The sequence below is a fragment of the Ruditapes philippinarum genome, unplaced genomic scaffold, assembly GCF_026571515.1.
Source record: "Ruditapes philippinarum isolate M1 unplaced genomic scaffold, ASM2657151v2 ctg2494_1_1_1_1, whole genome shotgun sequence".
In the NCBI taxonomy this organism is placed as follows: Eukaryota; Metazoa; Mollusca; class Bivalvia; order Venerida; family Veneridae; genus Ruditapes; species Ruditapes philippinarum.
Window position 1 is genome coordinate 10460 of NW_026863666.1, and position 24004 is coordinate 34463.

At 32.3% G+C, this 24004-nt stretch overlaps 1 protein-coding gene across 2 annotated transcripts in view; it reads left to right on the forward strand.

Annotated features, from left to right (window-relative positions):
• Window positions 1–693: 693 nt before the first annotated feature.
• The window catches only part of LOC132722912 (heparan sulfate glucosamine 3-O-sulfotransferase 5-like), a 128792-nt gene continuing 105481 nt past the window's right edge, over window positions 694–24004 (forward strand). For both annotated transcript variants that reach the window (XM_060707529.1, XM_060707528.1), the window contains exons 1-2: window positions 694–865; window positions 18597–18654. The gene's annotated coding sequence lies outside the window, so the exon portion shown is untranslated. The remainder of the gene's footprint in view (window positions 866–18596; window positions 18655–24004) is intronic.

A 24004-nucleotide genomic window follows, 5' to 3' on the forward strand; every position in this document is an offset into this window, starting at 1 on the left:
TAAGGTCATAATTTGATAGTAAAAATGAATGCACTCAGTGGCATTAAGTAACTTGGAACTTTAGGGACATTTACTATTTATACAGATGTCACCATCAACACGGAAAAAAAAGTGAGAACATAAACTGCAAAATTAATGCAATATTTATGGCTTCAACAAGGAGCTGTGCAAAATATATCAGAAGCTAGAATAATTTTAGAATATAATGCTTAGTTTATTGGACTATTATAGCAGCAGTCTTCTGCTTTTCCTGATCTTAAATGTAATAATCACATCTTATAATGTAATTTCATGTCTGTATTACATCCTTAAGTGGCCATTTATGTTTGCAGACTTTTGGAGTTTAGGAAGGCATGAACAAATTTATGTTCCTTTGTATGACAGTGTCCTGACCTTTAACCTCATATTCTGTTATTTTGTCATTTCTTACGCTGAATTTAGCTAAAATTTTCGTAGAAATGTTTCTTCATTCTGTTATATACGAGCCAGATTATACAAAATTTTCAAACATAATAACAATTGTTTTGCTTTATCAAAACTAATGTGTGTTTTGAGACACTATATGAGAAAGTTTGATTAAAAGTACCGCTTTGATAGGAGAAGTAATGTGTGCTTTGTGACATTTTATCATTACTGCATTGTGAATCTGCTATCCACATGCAAACTTTCGTATAACATGGCTGCACATTGTGATCTGATTCATAAAACATAAAAGCAATCATAAGACTGTTCTTGTTGAAGACTGTCTAGACTTATAGAACGTTTAATATTATTTTTTGTAACCTACAGGTTCCTATTTTATATCTGTTTTCAGGCTGTTACAGCAGTAAAAGATGGGTCTTTCTATATACAGATCATATCTGGGGTATGTATATATGCAGTAATAATATATTTATCTAAAAGTACATATTATGTAACTTTCAGAGCATTATCCTTCTGTTGCATGAAAAGACAGAAATATATTTGCTGAAACTCACTGAGATGTGACAATATTAACCTTCACCTAGAAGTCCAAAGCATTCAAATTGTATTGGCTATGCCATCTTGATATTGGGAAGTTTTACTTTGAGTGTAAGGAGATTACTGAAAACAGTATATTTGTAATCATTTAAGAATTTAACGAGACCAAATTTATTAATAAAATGGCAAATATGTTATACCTCATCATACATTGTATCCTCAACTATGATATAAATTTCATTCTTGCTTCCCCACCCCCCTTCCAATTAGATGATTTCATATGTTTTATTGCATCATAACATTATAAAAGCATCATATCGTCTATTTTAAGGTTAAATTTGTCCAGTCTGTTTGAAAGTCAGTCAAAGCAAATAACACATTTACAATTGAAAGAGCATTGTAGTGAGTGACATGGGTTCTTCATTGTTGAATTTTAAGAACATTTCACAGAATTAAGAGAAACAATTTCTGGCAAGATGTGTTAGATGCTTAATATGCATCAATTTGACTTTGGTTTCAGTGACGTTATGCTCATATTTTCATGGTCAAGTTGAGCTGAATTAACTTTATATTTCAAAAGATTGACTGTCAAAATGGTGTTTGACTAACAGTTGATACTTGAAAATGTTTAGGATAAAATTATATATCTGTCTAAAATTAAAAAAAGACTGCCTCACTCTTTTTATAAACTAAGCATTATAAGGTAAATTTAAATGGATATTTACAGAAATTTTGTTTGGATCTGCAAGTTATTTATTGTTTATTCGAACTTAATTATTAAATTTAAAGGAATTATGGCAAAATGAAAACTTATTTTGACTTTCACCAGTTCACTCACTTTATACCCTTAAATGGGCATAATGTCACTTTAACAAAAATATTGACAAGCAGCAGCTTTTCAAATAGATTTTGCATGGAGATCATGCCAGATATTCAATCCATCAATATCTGCAATCAATCTATATTGTTCTGTATTATACACCTTTAATTAAACTTCAGTTAAGCTTTAAGATGTGTCAACTTTTTAAAAAAAATGGGAAAAACCATTTTTATCTATGATTTTTGTACTTACTTGGGGTTAATTTGTCAGTGGTAGAACTTAATGTAGCCAGACTTTGACTCTAAGCTGGGACCTACAAACACCATTCTGCAGTTCTACCAACTAAGTTACTTGGCTACTTAAGTCATTTAAGTGAACAGTAGCATATGACACAAGATCAAAGAATCTTACATTCAATATCATTTCATATAAAAGTACATTAAATCAGACATTATCCTAGAAATGTTATTGAGCTTATTACAGAATGGCTGTGTCATATATTTGAAGTAGCAACTTTTGTAAATGTCCAAAATTAATATCTAATGGTTTTTGATGTGAATGATACAATTTGATTTATTAGTTGTGAAATTTGTCTTGTTGTTGATTAAAGTATCATTTTGTTTTAACATATGTTTTAACAGGAATTAGGCTACAGTATGGTGATAAGATCTGTTAAAATTTGTCTTCATCAACTTGTGCCATGTGAATGAAAACATTGCAGTGTGAAATAAAAAAAACGTTCTTACAACTTCACTTTTCTGAGAAAATATATTAAAGTATTGTCATGTCCAACTTTTTAATGTCAGCTCTTAAGTTATAGAGTCACTGTACCAGTGCTCAACTAGTTTTTCACAAAATCACATAAAAACTCTTTTAGAACAAAAAGTTTGCTGGGAAACTTATTTTGTTACAAAGCTGGCCCTTTCAAACTAACAATAAGCTAAACGGTTTTAACGACACAGATCAGGATACAATTTACCACAGAGTTGTATATAGGAAAACCACTATATTTTTCAGGCAACCAAACCAGTGCTTGACCAGATGGTTTTATCTCTATCAGAACTTCTATTTTTTAAAAACAGATATGACTTTTTATGTTCAACAATTCTATTTCAAAAATATTTTGAAACATTTATGTTTTAGTGTCTATAGATGTAAATATGAGAGCAAATATGATACGAAGGAAATGCTATACATTGACAAATAAAGTGTTTATAAGAGTTTTGGAATTTACATATACTGGGGTGTTTGAGATTACTTATTCTCATATTTTTTTTTACTAAAATCACTCTGCAAACATAGTTGAGTGTGATACTTGGTGTAATATACAAATGGTCTACGCTTTTAGTGGTGTGTTCCCGATTTGTTTCCGTACAGCTGCCATATTTGTTTACATGTTCATAGCCCCTGCCTTTTATGGAAAGCAGGGTTTTGATGATTTTTGGGCACCTTTCCTATGGAAATCAATTGGGAGCATAAGAGTAAAGGCAATTTAACAAAGTATTGTCCACATTTGCCCTAAAGTATCATTATTTCAGTGTTTTAAATAGTTTTTACTTTTATTATAGAATTGTATTTTTGTACTGTTTAATATTGTCTGCAAAATGGCCAATCTTCTACCAAACTTGGAGTACTTGTACATGGTGTAGAGGTTACAGGTCAGATACAAATAGCACACACAAACTCCCAGGGTTTTTCCACTTTAATGCATAAATCGTACACAATTAGAAGTATTGGTTGAGCACTGGGCTGGTTGAGCACAGGTACTGTGACTCTAATTTTTATAACTTTTTATTCAGGTCCATTTCTGAAAATCTTAAAAGATAATTATTCCCTTCAAACTTTGAATACTTGTTAAATATCAAAATGGGAAAGTAAACCTGAAATTTATCTATGTAAAGTTATGCTTTCTTTTCTTTTTAAAATTGTCTAGGCACATTCCTTAAAAATGTCAAAGATTTCTCTTTTAATTTACTTCATTCTTGTACTCTTTCAAAAAGTTAACACTTTTCAAAAGGGCAGGTTAAAACCTGAATTTTATTAATTCACAGTTATGCCCCTTTTTTTAACTTTTTTATATTTCCATAAAATGTTTGAAAATTGTTGAAGAGACTCACATTTTATTTCTGTAAACTATGACTTCTTGATATTTTATAAAAGAGGACATTTTATTACTAAGTTTTTAGACAAACAATTTAAAAGATTGACAAAATTGTTTATAAATATATCTAGATGTAATCCTAGGGAAGAGGCACTAAAAAGAGATAGATTTGTCTTTAAAAGGTATAGACATTGATAGATCTGTCTGAATTTATTTAACTCAAACTCTATGTAAATCAGTGGGAATAAAGTGAATGCTTAGAAATTTCAGATTAAATTGGATGTGAAAAGATGTTAGACTTAGATTATATGGCTCAGAAAGCTATTTATAAGATTCTGTAGATAAAATGTATTCCAGTTACCGTACATCTAGTTGTTCATCATCGTTGGTTACCCATGGTTTATATTCTATATAGCTTACCCACAGTATATATTCTGTACAGACTACATTATGTAGGTTACCCATGGTACACAATGATGGTTGTTCACCAAAGTTAAGTAAGTTCTGTAAGCTAGCTGGATAGCTCTCTCACATGAAGAATCAGAAGTCCCTGGCGGTATTATAACAAACAATAGTGAGGGGCAAGTGGTTTGAAATCATTTTGAAAATTTCAGTCAGCTGTAACCAATGCATGGTATTTAGTGTACTTAAAGTTATAATGGCCCTTGTGACAAATGACAACAAAAATTAATAAACTAATGTAAAGGTAAAATTACCTTGAACAATTTCTCAGAATACATGACATTTCTGGCAATGGAAACAAAGTCAATTAAATAGCCCTTAATATGTTTTATCACTTTTATGTTAGCTCTATATAGAATTTCACAATATAAACTTAAGGTTTGAGAGAGGTTCTTTATAGTTACTGCTTCGATCATTGGAATGCATAATATTTGACTCATGATTTCATACTGTTATGTCAAACAAAAGCAACAGTTATTCCTGCAATGCAATGTTATGACAAGTTGTGTTATTAATGTACCTTACATATTTTCTGTCGACATATTCGTTGTCTTCTTTAATCATTAGCATTGATGTCAGTTATAGGTAATTCACTTTTTGTATATTTATTATGCAGTTTATGTTTGCTGAATCTTTATATGACTATTTACAGGTCTTGTTTTTGTTACATAACATGAGGAAGGCATCTCCTGGTTTTATGAGCCCGAAATAAATTTGTTACATAAATTTGGTAGTCCACATATCAGTCCATCTGCACCACTGGAAAGATATAGTGGGACATCTCATTGTAAACAGAACAAAAGAGAACTATACAGTTCATTCTGTAGCAAAAGAGGAGAGGCCCATGGGTCCTCTATTAAACAAAAGAAAATTATAAGGGAAATGTGCCTTGGTCGCATGCTTGTTGAAAGATCATTTTGGATTGCTAAAACAAATTATCTTCTAGGCCAATATTGCCCTATTGAATCTTACTTTACATGATGATTTTGTTAGCTTGACTTATTTCGAAGAAAAAAAAGAGTTATTGTTACACGCATTGCCTCGCTCGTTGCTGTTGCCTTGCACATTGCCTTGCACATTGCCATTTGAAAACTTTATCATTGATCATTAACCTTTTTTTGATTTTTTGGTGTATTGTCTTCATACTTGTCCACAACAACCCTTTGGACAAGACCTTCAAGTAACTCAGACTTACCTTGACCTTCATTTATTATGACATTGACCTTTAAGGTCAAATGTCTGAATTTTTGCTTGATTTTTGCTGTAAGTAGCTAATCACCATAACTGTACCAATTGCCAAAAAGCAACAAAAGTAAAATATTGTTCGTGTAATTTGTCTATGAGTGATGTTTTGGAAAATATAACCAGACACCAAAAAAGAATGTTTTTGAGAAATAAAATAAATGTATTGATAAGGAAAAAAAAAATAAGTCCTTATTTTATTAACATTATTTAATCAGATATTTAAAAATAATTGTTAAATTGTCTATGTAAATAATATAATGTTAGACACATAATTATCTTATTTTCTGATTTGTTTTATTCTTTAAAAGTTTTTCATTTATTTTCTTTCAATGTGAAAGTCACAGGATAAAACTTAAAACTGCATCTGTTACTACTTATTTTGTTTTGAATGACTCATGCACTGTTATCTGCTGAGGGAAAAATAAATTCATGCTGAGCATTCTCATTTTCTCTGTACATTTCTGCAGATCTTGTGTATTTGACACCCACATCATGAATTTATTGATGATGTTTTATTATATTTTTGAATTGAAAAGTAATAGACATGCAATTTAAGAAATGGATAGTAATATGAAAGTATATCAACATAGAATTAGAAGAACATAATTAAGTATCAAATTGGAGCATTTCATTGATAAGTCTTATCTTACAAACTCTTCAATGTACAGTAAAATAAAATAGAGATAATGAAAACCTTAAAGAATGCTCAAAACGGCAAGATTGAAAATGTGTATGGTGTTGTCAAATGTCTGTTAAAACTAGCTCAAAAATAAGTTTGATGTAACATTTGAAAGTACTTGTATGGCTATGAAGATTTTAAAAGATGTATGAAATATTACAGCAGCATTAATATTAGCTGGATTATTTACTGATTCTTTACTGTGGCATTTATGAGCTGGCTACTAACTGATCTTAAAGTCCAGACTAGCATCTGTATTATGTCTGTTAAATATAACAGTTTTCTTATTTATATTATTCTAGGGTGGGTCTTTTTTTCATATACATATTTCTTATGGGAAGCTTTAGGCTCTGTGTTGTATGAAGACATCTGTTACAGGCATTATTTTTCAGTAAATAACTCGTAAAAGATTATTTGAGAATATGAAAATGTAAAAATATGAAAAGAGTGGGCAACTTAAAGTTAATGCCATAAAATGTTCAAACAACATTTGACATTATGTCTCAAGAAGTTGATTTTCCAGAGAAATGTCATTAAGTCAGTTGGGAATAACATGTCCGGATATCTTCAGAGCCCTGCTTCTGTGGAGAGAGAATTTCGCCAGAATTTAATAATCATTAAAGAAGCAGCCTTCATCTTTTTCTTGTCTCAAATGAAATAATGACATCTTAATAACGTAATTTGATGTCTGTATTGTACCCTTTAGAGTCCATCTACGTTAGCAGACGTTCCTCAGTGCTAAGGATACAGACAAATTAGTTGACCTTGCCTAATATTGATACCATCACATAATCCAATTTAGATAGATCAGATGCTCTTTATTGAAGATTATTACACTTGGATCAGTGATTCGGTTTTTTTGGTGTGTTTTTTTGTATCAACTTACATATGTCTTTGAATTGGGGAAAGTTTTGGTGTAAAAGCCATAAAGTAAAAAATTTTGGAACACTTTACAAATCTTTTTTTTTGCAGATGAGTATACACTTGATTTAGAAAATGGTGCTTTCCTTAAAAGCAGTATTCATGCATTGCAGATATATTTTGTGTTTGTCAATGAACTATCATCTTGAGTGACCTTGAGTAACCTTAAGTGATCTATTATTAGCTCATCTGAGCACAATGTCATAAATTTCTTAAAATGAAACTCAAAATTGTTCATATAGTAAAACCTTTGAAAATACATTCTCTGAAAACCACATGTGTTTAAATTATGTCCCTTGATTCAAAATTTGCCATGTCCTGGTTTTTTTTAATGTTTTCATTTTATACAAGTAGACCGTAAAAGCTTCAAAAAATATTCTCTCAAAGCCCAAACACTTAAGCTTAGATATTTTACTGAGCTGACCTGTACCAAGATTGTTCAAATTATTGTTCAATGTCAAATTGACCCCATCCCATTTATTTCCCCTGATAAATAAATAAATACTTTTCTCCTCTTTAACATCATGGGAACAGTCCTGAAATTTGTTGTGGAGGATAGTCATAACTAGTAGATGACCTCTATATATTTTGAGGTCAGTAGGTCAAAGGTTATCCTGTCCTCAGGTTATTTGGATCCAATGGCCCCTTTGGTATTTTCAACCTGTTGCTTTTAGATTTATGTCACATGTACAGTAATGTATGTAGAAAACTTTTGATATTTGATGTCCTTGAACTTGACCCAGAGACCTGCTTTTGAATTTTTAAGTTATGGTCCTTAAACAATTTTGAACTTATCTAATGACAGTTTGCAGGGGAGAATTCTTTTGGTGGCAGGATGACCTTTATGAATAATTATTATACCCCCGATATGAAGTTTGGGGGGTATATAGGAGTCACTCGGTGGTTGGTTGGTCAGTCGGTCGGTCCAGCCGTCCATTGCATTTTCCTTGTCCGGAGCATAACTTGAAGACTAATAGTTGGAATTCAATACAACTTCATACAATTGTCAAGCACATTGAGAGGAAGTGCAGTGCACAAGAACCATAACTCTATCTTCACTAATTACAGAGTGATTGCCCTTTGTTACTTTCCTTGTCCAGAGCATAACTTGAAAACTACTTGTTGGAATTCAAAACAACTTCATACACTGGTCAAACACAATAAGGGGAAGTGCAGTGCACAAGAACCATAACTCTATCTAAAGTTATTACAGAGTTATTGCCCTTTGTTACTTTTCCAATTTTTTTTTATTTGTCCGAACCGTAACTTGAAGACTAATGGTTGGAATTCAATATAACTTCATACAACGGTCTAGCACATTGAGAGAAAGTGCAGTGCACAAGAACCATAACTCTGTCTTCACTATTTACAGAGTTATTGCCCTTTGTTTCTTTTCCTTGTCCGGAAATAACTTGAAAACTACTGGTTGGAATTCAAAACAACTACATACAATGGTCAAGCACAATAAGAGAAAGTGCAGTGCACAAGAACCATAACTCTTTCTAAAGTAATTACAGAGTTATTGCCCTTTGTTATTTTTCCATTGCTTTTTTTTGTCTGGAGAATAACTTGAAGACTAATGTTTGGAATTCAATACAACTTCAAACAATGATCAAGGACATTGAGAGGAAGTGCAGTGCACAAGAACAATAACTCCATATTGACTAATTACAGAGTTATTGCCCTTTGTTACTTTTCCTTGTCAGGAGTATAACTTAAAAACTACTAGTTGGAATTCAATACAACTTCATGAAATCTTCAAGCACATTAAGAGGAATTGCAGTGCACAAGAACAATAACACTATTTTGACAAATTACAGAGTTATTGCCCTTTGATACTTTTCCTTGTCCGGAGCATAACTTGTAAAGTACTGGTTGAAATTCAAAACAACTTCATACAATGGTCAAGCACAATAAGAGGAAGTGCAGTGCACAAGAACCATAACTCTGTTCAGAGTAATTATAGAGTTATTGCCCTTTGTTACTTTTCCATTGCTTTTTTCTTGCCCAGAGCATAACTTGAAAACTACCAGTTGGAATTCAATACAATTTTATACAATGGTCAAGTATATTAAGAGAAAGCGCAGTGCACAGAAACCATAACTCTTTCTTGACTCATTTAATAGTTTTTGCCTTTTGTTATTTTTTATTGTCCAGTGCATAACTTGAAAATTAATGGTTGGAATTCAAAGAAACTTCATACAATGGTCAAGGGCAGTGAGATGAAGTGCAGTGCAGAAGAACCATAACTCTATTTGGACTAATTACAGTTATTGCCCTTTGTTACTTTTTTGTCCAGTGCATAACTTGAAAACTAGTATTTGGAATTCAATACAACTTCATACAATGGTCAAGTGCAATAAGAGGAAGTGCAGTGTTCAATAACCATAATTCCATCTTCAGTATTTGTGGAGTTATTGCCCTTTGTTATCCCCCGCCGATGGAATCGGGAGGGGGATATAGTTTTGGCGTTGCCCGTCTGTCCGTCCTTCCGTCCATCCGTCCGTCTGTCCGAATTTCGTTTCTGGAGTAGTTCTCTGCAACTACTGGCTGGAATTCAACGAAACTTTATGGGAATCATCAATATCAAGAGGAGATGCGCATATCGTCGGCTTGTTCCGGTCCGACCCTTTAACTCAGAGTTATGGCCCTTGATTAGTTATGTAGTATGCATATAGAGTAAAAATCGTTTCCGGAGTAGTTCTCTGCAACTACTTGCTGGAATTCAACGAAACTTTATGGGAATCATCAATATCAAGAGGAGATGGGCATATCGTCGGCTTGTTCCGGTCAGACACTTTAACTCAGAGTTATGGCCCTTGATTAGTTATGCAGTATGCATATGGAGTAAAAATCGTTTCCGCGCTACTTCTCTGCAACTACTGGCTGGAATTCAACGAAACTTTATGGGAACCTTCAATACCAAGAGGAGATGCCCATATCGTCGGCTTGTTCGGGTCAGACACTTTAACTCAGAGTTATGGCCCTTGATTATTTATGCAGTATGCATATGGAGTAAAAATCGTTTCCGGAGTAGTTCTCTGCAACTTCTGGCTGGAATTCAAGGAAACTTTATGGGAATCATCAATATAAATGGGAGATGCGCATATCGTCGGCTTGTTCCGGTCAGACCCTTTAACTCAGAGTTATGGCCCTTGATTAGTAATACAGTATGCATATAGAGTAAAAATCATTTCCGCACTACTTCTCTGCAACTACTGGCTGGAATTCAACGAAACTTTATGGGAACCTTAAATACCAAGAGGAGATGCGCATATCGTCGGCTTGTTCCGGTCAGACACTTTAACTTAGAGTTATGGCCCTTGATTAGTTATGCAGTATCCATATAGAAAAATATTTGTTTCCTCGCTACTTCTCTGCTACTACTGGCTGGAATTCAATGAAACTTTATGGGATACTAAGAGGAGATGTGCATATAGTCGCCTTGTTCCAGTCAGATACTTATAACACAGATTTATGGCCCTTGATTAGTTATGTAGTATGCATACATCTCAATGGCATTTCCAGATTTTACTATTTAACACAAAGTTATGGCTCTGTTATTGCCCTGAATATTTATCAAGTTCAAAGAATATTACTATTTATGCCATGATTAGTATATAGATAAAGCCTTATGTCTTCAGTTGTTGTGTAAATAATAACCAGTACTCGGCGGGGGATATAAATTCAACGAATTTGCTTGTTCCTTTTTCTTGTCAGGTGCATAACTTAAAAACTAATGTTTAGAATTCAATGAAACTTCATTCAATGGTCAAGCACAATGAAAGGAAGTGCAGTGCTCAAGAAGTGTAACTCTTTTCAGACTTATTACAGAGTAATTCATTAAAACTTCCATCATCATCAATGGTCAACCACATTGAAAGGTAATGCAACATACAAGAACCACAACTATCTTTAATTGCCCACAACCATAACTCTATTTCATTTTTTTTGCAAGGTATTCTGTTACTAGTAACTTCCTCATTTCTGAAGCAGTTTTGTGGGGGTATTAATCACATTTAGTGATAGTTCTAGTTTTGTTTGATTGCAAAATTTTTCTTCTCGGAATTAATAATAAAGTGTTTATTGATAAATTAATGTTTAAAATGAATTTTTCTGATTCTTCTTTTCAGAATCTGTACTTTTCCTCAAATTTGAAAGGTCTCTTGTATACAGTCAGTAATATGTATGAGCAAACATTGCCTACTCAGCATTTCTGGTATAATATTAACATTGCATAAATGGAATATAAACTAGCAATCATGTGCAGCTTCTAATGATATATAGTTATAACTTGTGCTAATTTCTGAAGAAACAAATTACTGTATGTGCATCAGTAAACTGTGGTTGAAGTACCAGTGTCTGAAACAGGTACCTGCTAGACTGCAAATTTGATAAGAAATGATGTACTGTTGTTACAATTGCTGATCTCTTGGTTAATAAAAGTATTATGCATTATCAATCATCAATTTTCAGTCTGATGGGCGAGTTTGTATGTAGTATAGAAAGTAGACCTATCTGAAGGATTGTCAATTTGTGGTTAATGCCAAAAACTACCACCAACAGTACAATTGTGGACTAAAATAAAGATATCGTTCTTTTTAAAAAAAACGTCTGAGGTCATCCTGATTCTATAACAATTGTATATGTCTATTGTTAACATAATATACAGAATTTTTGTTACTAGTAGGATCTAGGAGTTTGTCATTCAGCTCATTATATGACAGTGACCAGGTGTAAAATATGCTTTGATTTGCCGGAACTGTCACTGTCTTACCTCTACTAGGCTTTACCACCAGTAAAAGTCAGGCCAGTTTGCACATCCATACAGTCTATGAACTATTCTGTCAATATCTCAATTATTTATAGATAAATACTGAAATCATTTAACATATTTCATTGACTACTCTAGTAAATACATTATATAAAATCAGCAGGATAAGGAATAAACAGAGGTCTGCGTTCATAGGAAAGCACTGGTAAAAATATCTGTTTTTTTTTCAGTTTTTGCCAGATGACCTGCTTGACATCTTTTGTATGTCACATTATCCAAAACACAATTTTGGTAATGGAATAAAACTGTAAATATTATAAAAGTATATACATGTATTTGATTATTTAGCCAGGTCCAGCTTATATTTGGATGATAACTTTATGCCTATATTCTTATGATTCATGGTTTGCTGAAAGTTTATAAGTGAATATAACGTGTAAAAGATAAGATTTTGCAATGTTTGTCCAAGTTATAAAGCAGTTGTTGTAATTATCAGACTATTGTAGCCCATGATCTGATCTTCATGTATCTGTAATGTAATTTGATGTCTGTTATAAGAGAATGTTATTCTTAGAACCCATTTACATTCATGGACAAATTAGTTGACTAAACTTCATGGTAATACTCAAAGCAATACAAGATATAATATTCCTCCTAATACAAACTCTTCCTTTCCTTCTTTCTAATGTCATATTCAATTAAGGATAAAATTGATGTTTTGTTGGAATTGAATTTTTGTTTGCCTTATTGTCTTGAATGATTGATAGGTCTTGTAAAGATAAAATATTTCATTGAACTATGCTAGATTAGGTAATTATGTAATTGTTTTTAAAGCTTGATCAAAGATTCAAGTAAGCTATTTAGAGAAATGTGTAGAGGAGATGGGCTAAAAAAGGTTTCTTGGACCGAAGTTCTGACCAGCCCATAAAGGCCTAATTGGACAAAGCATTGGTTGTGAGTCATCAAGTATCTCAGAATTACAATGAAACTGTCAAATTTAAAGATCCTATAACTCAATGTTTTATGGTTTTATATCATAAATACGAGGGATGATCAAAAATAAACCGGACTGTGACTGGCAATTGAAGAATTTTCATCCTATCACTTATTGTTATATATCAAACTTAATCGGAAAACAATACCTGTAAACTGATACTATATCTAATCTGATAACGCAAATAGCTTGTCCGTAACAGCGAATTAAAAAACCATGGTAACGCACACCCGGCGCAGTGCGTAAATTCGCCTTTACATGAGGCGTTTTATGCTGCGTGTATTTTACAATATGGCACATTTAGATTTCAAAATACGCCAAAACGTAATGTACCATATCTTTGACGTTGTCAGTAAAATGACTTCATTTAAACCATATTTATATTTACAATCACAATTCAAACGTCACATGTTAATGAAATACTCGCGTTAAAACTATGTCGTTGGAATGTCTCGAAAATCGATCAATAGGAAATATTTGTCAAATGTAAGACGAGAAACTGTTTAAAACGTAGAAAAAGATTATGGCTATCAAGGGAAAAGTTCCAGAAAGCCACCGCATATTTTTTTGATTAGCTTAAAAGATTAAGATAGGATAATAGAGAAATAGAAACAAGAAAGGGGGAGACAGAAAAAAGACATTTTCAAGGACGTTGGTGACGTCAATCGCCAAAGACGTTGAAAAATGACAGTCGATTGACCGCGGACATTGTCAACGATGTTCGACAGTAACTACGGAACGGTGCAGTCAACTCTGAGGATCTAAAAATGATAATAGTTAATGCATTAATTACATGTATTGTATTCTTAGTTTACAATTGTATCAATTATTTTCTTATTTTACGCAGTAGTTTTATGGAGAAATTGTGTCAACAATTTAACAGCCACTGTTCAAATTGGCTATGCGTTTTATTTATTTTTAAATAATGACAATTTTGATCATACATAGTTGTATTATTCTGTTATTTTTTTCGTATGAATGATACATTATCATTCAGCTCATTATTTTACATTATTTGTATTACATAATATAGTAAATTTCATGGACGATTTTTTCAACATCAAGTTACAGAAGGAAATAACGGAAGTTTGCGTCATTACAGGAGCTCTTTATCACCATTCATTCTATTACAATACAATATGATACCCACTTGAACAGAAATATATATAGGCAGGGGATCCGCCGCATCAATAACATGACTGTACCACATATTGGCCTACTCCGTGAATGGGTAAAAATCTGCTCTGTTAAGGACAATACGCTTGCGACGTCTTTACGTCAATTTTAAAGTTATACCGTGCGCCGCATTGCTTTACATGTGCATGCCAATAACAGCATAACTTTTTTCTTTGTTAATATTTCTTGTTGGTATTTTTTGTATCATTTAGGGGATAGATTACGATTTATTTTCCGTGCATTGTTATGTAAATTCATTTAACAAGTTAAGAATCATTTACAAAGTCCGGTTAATTTTTGATCATCCCTCGTATAATGCTCAAATGAAGATTTATCAATATTGTAAGTTCCAAATAGCATTATTTGTAAAGATATTACTTAATTTACATTTCATGTTAATAAAGGGAGGTAATTAGAAATTTGTTAAATATTTTACATATTCTTCTGTGTTTGAAAATTGTTTTTGAAGCATAATTATATACACTTAAGTGTGGTAAGAACCTCACAACATACAGGATCTTTAACTTAAAAGTAAACTTGCACTCTTGGGATTTGCTTGTGGATTTATTCAGTATTTGTAAAGTTCTTGCCCTTGACTTAGTAAAAGAATTTTAGTTTTCAACTTGTGGCACATGTAAAAAATTTTTGACCTAAAGTCATAAGATTGACTAAACAGCGGAGTGTGGGGGCACCTATGGACACATTTCTAGTTTTACTTGAAAAATGTTATTTTTTACTACAACTTCTTCTACCTCAAACTTCAAATACTTATTCCTTATCATCAATTACATCCTATGTGACATTACTTAGGTTCAAAACTCTTGAAGCTATAGTTTCAGATTCATCTTTGAACTTAGGATTTTCTTTAAGAAATATATTATAACTTCTTTACTTCAAACTACTTCAAACTTAAAATATATATTTCTTATCTTTACACACATGTTGTGTGACAAGGTTCATACCTCTAGCGTGACTATTTCCAGAATTATTCCCCCTTGAACTTGGAATTTATGTTAACAAATGTTATTTTTTTACTATAACTTAATACATAATTATACTTCATTGATTTTTCTTCATAGTTTTGTCTTCCTTACTGCGTCCAGTATTTTATTAGTCAGGCTTCGCTGTCTCCTGTGACTGCTCTTGTTAATGTTGGTGTGACTTTAAACCAAAGCTAAAACATTTGGCTCCATGAACATATTGATAAGAATAAGAGATGGTGTTTGAATTCCAATGTTTTATGAATGTTTGTCCATTATGATAAATTCAAGATTGGAAATGCCAAAGTTTAAGATACTGACAATTGATTATGCCAAGCTTATTCATGTTGATAAAATGTTATGCTTTCTAATTTGATAAAACTCAGTGTTTCCATGGTTTTCATGATGCATTAATATTAAGATGTCGATACTATCTTATGTAACATTTAAATGGACAACATCAGGATTTCAATATTGAGGGCAATCAGTTAAAGAGAGTAAGACAAGATTCACAATTAACATTAAAATCAAAATGTAGTTCAATGTAATGTTTTTAAAATATGGTAAGATAATTCTGATACATACGGTACACTATATATAGTATCAAATTGCTGAAATAAAATGTTTTTTGTTGTTGTTTTTTTTAAAGATAAAGAAAAAAAGTACTTTTTATTTCTTGACCTTTGATTATAGTTTTTCTGTTTTATACTTACCTGTTTTCTACACAAGTTCCCTCACATGCATCAGATGAAACATTGGTGAAATCATTTGGTATTAAAGCAGCATGCCTTCAGATCCATGCTTATTTTCAGGAAAATTTTAAAAATGTATTTAAAAGTAAATATTGCAGAGTGAATAAAGTAAGTAATTTTTACATTGCAAAGGACACTTATAATCCATGTTTATTACCAAAAAGATGTCAAAATATGAAAAAATAGTCTGTCCTTCATTAGTCATGCAGTAAGAAAACTAGTTGAAAAATACTCCATGAAAATAAGTATCTGAATATTTTTACTTTTCTTTAAATCTTAGTGCATCATCACAAAGTTGGGACATGCAGCTTTAAACATATTTAAGTCAACCAAATCATCAAAAAAATGATGTCCTTATAATTATTTTTCAATGAAAATATTTGCATGCTTACATGTATTGGGAGAAATAAAGATTATGTTATGTATGTAGAGAGTTAAACTTGTATACTTAATTGTCTTTACTTTAATAAGCTGCCAAACTGTTTACTTTGTATCAATAACATTGTAGATGAAATCAATTTATAATTAGACAAAAAATGTAGCAGATTGCATCAATAATGATATAATCAATTATCTGTCAGAGAGAGATCTACCTATAGAAAGCCTTGTTAACACAATATACAGTAATTCCTAGAATCAGATAATATATATAAATAAATTATATCAAAAACAAAATAAAAAAGAAAAATAAAGCATCACTAGGTTGAAACTTGATGAATATCTGAATACAGTTTTATAGAGTTAATTTACTCTAAACAAAGCAAAATGAAAGGTCTCACTAGGACACAAGTTGCAGAAATTTAGTTATTGTGCCATCCATCCCATCCAAATCTTCAATCCCAAACCCCATCCCATCTCATCCATCTTTACTGTCCTTGAATATAATCAATAACTTCTTAAATTTTTTCTTTTGGTGATTTTCTTTCAGTGTTGTTTAAAGAATTTTATTCTATCCAGAACTCTTGTTGTTGTTTCTTTTGCCATAGCAACCAATATGAAAATATTTTTATAATCTCCATGTCAAAAACTGTTAGTCTCATTTTGATATTAATTCTCAGAAGTAACCCTCCACCAAAATTGTTAGAATAATTTTTTTTTATCAAAATACAATTGGTTGCTATTTAAAGTGTCACTTCTTCCTGGCAGTCTGGAAGTCGTTTTTTCCACGTTTTGTTAGATGAATATAATATTATTCTGTTGAGTGGTTTATGGGCATCTTTATCCTCAATAATTAAATTTCAGTTCTCTTTCAATATATTTATGTATTACAAAATAATTACACATATATGAGTGAGTTATCAATAGCAAGTGTTGAGTCTGGTATATTGTCATTATACAAGGAAATTCAATGGGGCGACCATGACTAAGATCATTTACAGGGTCTGACTTTCAACCACTGTCTCTGACTTTCAGCTACTGGCTCTGACTTTCAACCACTAATTGCTCTGACTTTCAACCACTGTCTCTGACTTTCAACCACCAACTCTGACTTTCAACCACTGTCTCTGGCTTTCAGCCACTGGCTCTGGCTTTCAACCACAGGATCTGACTTTCAACCACTGTCTCTGACTTTCAGCCACTGGGTCTGACTTTCAACCACTGTATCTGACTTTCAACCACTGGCTCTGGTTTTCAGCCACCAGCTCTGACTGGCACTAACTTTCAACCACTAGCTCTGACTTTCAGCAACTGGCTCTGACTTTCAATAACTGGCTCTGACTTTCAACCACTGGCTCTGACTTTCAACCACTGTCTCTGACTTCCAACCACTGGCTCTGATTTTCAGCACATTCTCTGACTTCCAATCACTGGCTCTAACTTTTAGCCACCAGCTCTGGCTTTCAATCACTTGCTCTGACTTTCAATCGCTGAATCTGAATTTCAGCTACTGGGTCTGACTTTAAACCACTGTCTCTGACTTTCAGCTACTGTCTCTGACTTTCAGCCACTTGGTCTGACTTTCATCCACTGTATTTGACTTTCAACCACTGGCTCTGGTTTTTAGCCACCAGCTCTGACTTTCAATAACTGGTTCTGACTTTCAGCCACTGGGTCTGACTTTCAACCACTGTCTCTGACTTTCAACCACTGGCTCTGGTTTTCAGCCACCAGCTCTGACTTTTAATAACTTGCTCTGACTTTCAACCACTGGCTTTGACTTTCAGCCACTGGCTCTAACTTTTAACCACTAGCTCTGACTTTCAGCAACTGGCTCATACTTTCAATAACTGGCTCTGACTTTCAACCACTTGCTTTGACTTTAAATCGCTGGCTCTGACTTCCAGCCACTGGCTCTGACTTTCAACTACTGTCTCTGACTTTCAGCCACTAGGTCTGACTTTCAACCACTGTATCTGACTTTCAACCACTGGCTCTGACTTTCAGCCACTGGCTCAATGCTGTGGGTTTAAGTCTTAACATATGCTATGTATTCTTGCCTAAATTAAATGTACAGAGAGTCACTCAACAGAAAAGCTTATCCCCAGATCTGTGTGGCTAAAACCAAAACAACAATGAAATTTAATGTACATTGTATTAGATAGATCAAGACTGAGACAGGATGAAGCATTCAGCATTTTCCTTCCTCCCACAGATAGTTTAGTTTGGCAACAGAAGAAGATTAACAACAAAAGTAACCATTTAAAAACAAGTTAGACAACAAAATGAACCTATTCTTTCTGATTGTTTTACTTTATAAATTGACAATATAGCCCATTTGTTTCTATTTTCAGAAAAAGCTGTAGCAGTATCGGACAAAGTTTTTGTATGTAGATCACCCAACAGTCTGTGGTACGTAATACACATCTTTATTTCATTACAAGGACTTGAAATATTTGTCACAATGAGTTAACAACATTTGTTGTTGTTTTTTTTGGTCCTATGTGTTAACTCTGTGCTTCCAAAGTATTTTGGCTCCTTCATATAGTAGAAATAAGACAAATAAAAAAACTGTATTGAGGTTTTTTATAGTCTTAAATTTAAAGAAATGTATCAATTTGATTTAAGAATATTTGGAATAAAATAATATTCTGGCAATATATGGGCCTTCAGGATAAAGTTTGCACTCCGTGTAAAGCAGATTTGAGTGGCAGAATTGAGAGTTTTCTTAATTATGTTATTAATGAAGAAGCCAAATTAAATCTTAATCTTAAAATCTAGGAAAGTACATTGAACATTCATCTCTTTTATTATACCCCCAAAAACGAAGTTTGGGGGGGTATATAGGAGTCACTTTTCCTTGTCAGGAGTATAACTTAAAAACTACTAGTTGGAATTCAATACAACTTCATGACATCTTCAAGCACATTAAGAGGAAATGCAGTGCACAAGAACAATAACACTATTTTGACAAATTACAGAGTTATTGCCCTTTGATACTTTTCCTTGTCCGGAGCATAACTTGTAAAGTACTGGTTGAAATTCAAAACAACTTCATACAATGGTCAAGCACAATAAGAGGAAGTGCAGTGCACAAGAACCATAACTCCATCTTGACTAATTACAGAGTTATTGCCCTTTGTTACTTTTCCTTGTCCGGAGCATAACTTGAAAACTACTGGTTGGAATTCAAAATAACTTCATACATTGGTCAAGCACATTGAGAGGAAGTGCAGTGTACAAGAACCATAACTCCATCTGGACTAATTACAGAGTTACTGCCCTTTGTTACTTTTCCTTGTCCGGAGCATAACTTGAAAACTACTGGTTGAAACTCGAAACAACTTCATACAATTGTCAAGCACAATAAGGGGAAGTGCAGTGCACAAGAACCATAACTCTATCTAAAGTAATTACAGAGTTACTGCCCTTTGTTACTTTTCCTTGTCCGGAGCATAACTTGAAAACTACTGGTTGGATTTCAAAACAACTTCATACAATGGCTAAGCACAATAAGGGGAAGTGCCATGCACAAGAACCATAACTCCATTTTGACTAATTACAGAGTTATTGCCCTTTGTTACTTTTCGATTGCTTTTTTTTGTCCGGAGCATAACTTGAAGACTACTAGTTGGAATTCAATATAACTTCATACAATGGTCAAGCACATTGAGAGGAAGTGCAGTGCATGAGAACCATAACTCCATCTTGACTAATGACAGAGTTATTGCCCTTTGTTACTTTTCCTTGTCTGGAGCATAACTTTAAAAATACCGGTTGGAATTCAATACAACTTCATGCAGTTGTCGAGCACATTAAGAGGAAATGCAGTGCACAAGAATTATAACTCCATTTTGACAAATTACAGAGTTATTGCCCTTTGATACTTTTCCTTGTCTGGAGCATAACTTAAAATATACTGGTTGGAAATTAAAACAACTACATACAATGGTCAAGCACAATAAGAGGAAGTGCAGTGCACAAGAACCATAACTCCATTTTGACTAATTACAGAGTTACTGCCCTCTGTTACTTTTCCTTGTCTGGAGCATAACTTGAAAACTACTGGTTGGAATTCAAAATAACTTCATACAATGGTCAAGCACAAGAACTATAACTCTGTTCAGAGTAATTATAGAGTAATTGCCCTTTGTTACTTTTCCATTGCTTTTTTCTTGTCCAGAGCATAACTTGAAAACTACTAGTCTGAATTCAAAACTATTTCATACTATGGTCAAGTATATTGAGAGGAAGTGCAGTGCACAGAAAGCATAACTCTTTTTTAACTAATTTAAAAGTTTTTGCCCTTTGTTACTTTTTATTGTCCAGTGCATAACTTGAAAATTAATGGTTGGAATTCAATGAAACTTTATACAATGGTCAAGGGCAGTGAGATGAAGTGCAGTGCACAAGAACAATAACTCTATTTGGACTAATTACAGTTATTGCTTTTGTTTCTTTTTTGTCCAGTGCATAACTTGAAAACTAGTAGTTGGAATTCAATACAACTTCATACAATAGTCAAGCGCAATGAAAGGAAGTGCAGTGTACAATAGCCATAGCTCAATCTTCAGTATTTATAGAGTTATTGCCCTTCGTTCCTTTTCCTTGTCTTTCTGGACTTCTTACAGAGTAATCCAATAAAACTTCATCAATGGCCAACCACATTGAAAGGAAATGCAACATACAAGAACCACAACTATCTTTAATTGCCCACAACAATAACTCTGTTTTAATTCTTTACAAGGTATTCTGTTACTAGTAACATCCTCATTTCCGAAGCAGTCTTGCGGGGGGGGGGGGGGGGGGGTATTAATCACATTTAGTGATAGTTCTAGTTTTATTTTGCTACATCTGTGATAATTATGAAAATTAATGTATGCAAGACATGTATATACAATGTATTAGAATATTGAAAATACAACATACTTTAGAGTTATTAGCTATAGAAAAAGTAACAGATGAGAAGACAAATGTTAAAGGCTTGTATATTCTTGATTTATTTAAAGAATTTGAAATGTTATCTACCAATTATGTTAATTAAGCCTATGAATAATTATACTTGCATCTTTAATAACTTAGTATAATATTCTAATACAAATGATAAAGAATTGAGTTCTAAAACTTTTAGACAAAAAATTTCAGCTGTTATTCATGACATCAAAAAATAATTTTGTACAGAAGTGATTATATTGTCTTTTTTCTAAACGATAATTGGTCAGCTATGTCACATTGTTCAGCAGACATCTAGATTATGAATGTCATTTTTACAGAGACAATTTGCTGGGTAAAAGCATTTCTATATTGTCTTCACTGGTACATTATATAAAATTTAACTGAATCCTGGAATTTGGGGATAATTAATATTTGTCTATATTATTTAGCTTATCTCAAGGCAAAGAAACCAAAAAGGTCGTCATAGTGTCTATTATTTTAACCCATCTCAAGGTAGAGAAACCGAAATGTCCTCAGATTGTCTATAATTTTTAACCCATCTCATGGCAAAGAAACCAAAATGTCTTCAAATTGTCTATAATTTTAACCCTCCTTATGGCATAGAAATCAAAATGTCTATAATTTTAACCTATCTCATGGCAAAGAAATCAAAATTTCCTCAGATGGTCTATAATTTTAACCCATCTCATGGCAAATAAATCATCATGTCCTCATATTGTCTATAATTTTAACCCACCTCATGGCAAAGAAACCAAAATGTTCTCAGATCGTCTATGATTTTAAACCATCTCATGGCAAAGAAACCAAAATGTTCTCAGATTGTCTATGATTTTAAACCATCTCATGGCAAAGAAACCAAAAGGTCCTAAGGTTGTCTATAATTTTAACCAATATGGCAAAGATGACCAAAAAGTCATCAGATTGTATATGATTTTAACCCATCTCATGGCAAAGAAGCCAAAAGGTCCTCATATTGTCCATTGACTTACTGGCATATGCATGTATTACCCTCCATACATTTTTTTTTACTTTTCAACCTTACTTATCACACTCTGCTTTTATCATTAAAACAATAATATTTGACTCCTGAAGGCTCAGACAGTAATAGCAACAACTATTCTCTCTATGTTTTGTTATGACAAGCTGTGATATTAATGTTCTTGCATTATTTTCTGACAAAATCTGAATGTACTTAAAAAGCCAAATTATTCTGAAGCAGTTATTACATTTCTGTATTAAAAAGAAATTTTGTCTTAGGCAATTTATTGTTTGTAACTGCTTTGTTTGTGATTCAATACGGAATCTCATAATTTTAATGAAATTTACAAATCCTTCACTTTTAATGAAATTCAGGAAATTTCAAGTTCCAACTGAAATTAGTAGCTGAAACCCTAAGAACATTACATACAATTTTCTATATGTTGATATATTTATTCTATTTTTTGTTACTTTATTCATCAGCTAGAGCTATAATTATTTCTTTATAACCAGTCATTGGATTTGATAGAAATGCTCACCTAGCTGTTTTCTATCAAGCATCCACTTGCAGGTTTAAGGTCAACATCTTGTTTGGAACGCAGCAAAATTGAAAAAAGGTCAGTCCAAAATTTTACATCAATTCTGTGTACTCTCTTCAAAAATGTCAGTTTGAAATTTATACAGTGGCTGCCATCTGTGTTCATTCCAGGATCATCTGAGAATTTCCTCTGCAGTTTATTCCTAACTTTGGAATTATACAGATATCTTTTGGCACAAAAATGTAGTAAATTTGTTTATATAAGTGTCTGCTTTGCATCACAATTTGAGTGAAATTATAAGATTTTTTTCCCACAATAAGATTCAAATGTGTTTTCAAATAATCATATGCTTTGCTTCAAATTTTAATTAAAGATGTTAGTATAAGTAGGAAACGCTTAAATAATAAGAAAGAAAGTTCCAAGGGTATATAGTTGGAAGGTAAAATAACAGTTATAATTTCTTTGAAGGCTAAATAGAAATTAATTTTCTTGAAGGCTACATATAAATTTAAATTCATTGAAAGTGAAATAAAAAAAAATTCTTTAAGGTTGATCAATAAAAATTAGATTTCATGAAACTAAATGAAAAATATGATTTCTTGAAGGTTTGATAATAATTAAAATTTCTTGAAGGCTAAATAAAAATAAACATTCTTGAAGGCTATATTAAATTTATAATATCTTGAAGGCAAAATAGAAAATGTAATTTATTGAAGGGTAAATGAAAATAATGAGTACTTGAAGGATAAATAGAAATCATAATTACTTGAAAGCTAAATAAAAATATTATTTCTGAAATGCTAAATGAAAATGAAAATTTCCTAAAAGCTAAATGAAAGTTATAATTTCTTGAAGGCTGAATCAAAAATATAAAATTGCTAAAAGATGAAGTGGTTATATTTTCTTGAAGCCTAGATAAAAATTAAAATTGCTTGAAGGCTAAATAAAATCTTTTACTGCTTGAATCCAAATAGACAAAGTTAGAAATTAAAAATTTATATCTGCCTCAAGGTTAAGAAAATTTCTGGACTTCTTGTAGGCTAAGCAAGTGTTAATTTAGAGATGCTTAAAGGTTAAGAAAAAGTAGGTAAGAGCTGTTTGAAGGCTAATTGAAAGTAAAGGCTAAGAAAAAGTTGAATTGCTAAAAATTGAAGACTAAGAAAAAAACTGCTTGATCTCAGACAAAACCTCTGGTTCCACAGCATAAACAAGGTTGAAAAGCTTATTATATGTAATATGGAGACTCTTAGCATTTAATATTTTTGTCTCCTTACTGCTTATAGATAATT